At 42.4% G+C, this 1,250-nt stretch overlaps 1 protein-coding gene across 1 annotated transcript in view; it reads left to right on the top strand.

Moving 5' to 3' along the window:
- Positions 1 to 1,250, top strand: part of LOC110431503 — a 12,494-nt gene that overhangs the window by 10,605 nt on the left and 639 nt on the right. The gene's annotated exons all lie outside the window — the stretch shown is intronic.

Here is a 1,250-nt window from a genome sequence, read left to right as displayed (position 1 = left end):
TTTATAGCAGCCCTGACCTCCAATAGTTTGTCAAAGAAATCCATTTGGACGCACCCCAATAGAACTCCTAGATGACATGTGTCATATAGAATCTCGCTTTGGTCTGTTTGGAGACAGAGTTAGTTTTGGTGCAAGATAGGTACACAGTTTGCACCTAATGCATCATAGGCTAAGAAACCATTTTGGATGCACCCGATGATACTCCTGGGTAAAGGGGCTCAAGTGGAAGCTCAGTTTGCTTTGTTTGGAGATAGTGCTAATCTTGATGCAAGATAGGTGCACGAATTGCATCGAACATACCATATGCTTAGAAATATATTTGGAAGCACCCAATAGAACTACTAGATGACGAGTGTCATATAGAATCTCACTTCGGCCTCTTTGGAGATAGTGTTATTTTCGGTGCAAGATAGGTACACGGTTTGTGCCTAATGCACCATAGGCTAAGAGACAATTTTGGATGCACGCGATGGTAATCCTTGGTGAAGAGGCTCATGTGGAATCTTGGTTCTGTCTGTTTGGAGATAGTTATAATCTTGATGCAAGATAGGTGCACAGTTTGCATGGAACAAACCGTATGCTCAGAAATCAATTTGGACACACCCGATGGAACTGTAGATGCACCTGATGGAACTACTAGATGAAGTGTATCATATTGAATCTCGCTTCGGTCCAGTTGGAGACAGTATTAGTTTCAGTGCAAGATAGTTGCATGGTTTGTGCCAGTGCATCATAGGCTCAGAAATTGTTGTGGAAGTTCCCGATGGTACTCCTAGGTGAAGAGGCTCAAGTGAAAGCTCGGTTCCGTCTGTTTGAAGATAGTGCCAATCTTGATGAAAGATAGGTGTACGGTTTGCATGGAACGTACCATATTCTTAGAAATCAATTTGGACGCACCCGATAGAACTCCTAGATCATGTGTGTCATATGGAATCTCGCTTCAATCTATTTGGAGACAGTGTTAGTTTAGGTGCAAGATTGGTGCATGGTGTGCACATAATGCACCATAGGCTCAGAAACCATTATGGAAGCACGTGATGATAATCCTTGGTGAAGAGACTCAAGTGGAAGCTCGGTTCAACCTGTTTGGAGATAGTGCTAATCTTGATGCAAGATAGGTGCACGGATTGAATGGAACATACCATATGCTAAGAAATCCATTTAGACGCATCCCAATAGAACTCCTAGATGACATGTGTCATATAGAATCTCGATTTGGTATGTTTGGAGACAGAGTTAGTTTTGGTGCA

The sequence above is a fragment of the Sorghum bicolor genome, unplaced genomic scaffold (genome assembly GCF_000003195.3).
Source record: "Sorghum bicolor cultivar BTx623 unplaced genomic scaffold, Sorghum_bicolor_NCBIv3 super_33, whole genome shotgun sequence".
Taxonomy (NCBI): domain Eukaryota; kingdom Viridiplantae; phylum Streptophyta; class Magnoliopsida; order Poales; family Poaceae; genus Sorghum; species Sorghum bicolor.
Note: the sequence above shows the minus strand (reverse complement) of the source record. Positions and strands in the feature narration are given on the sequence as shown.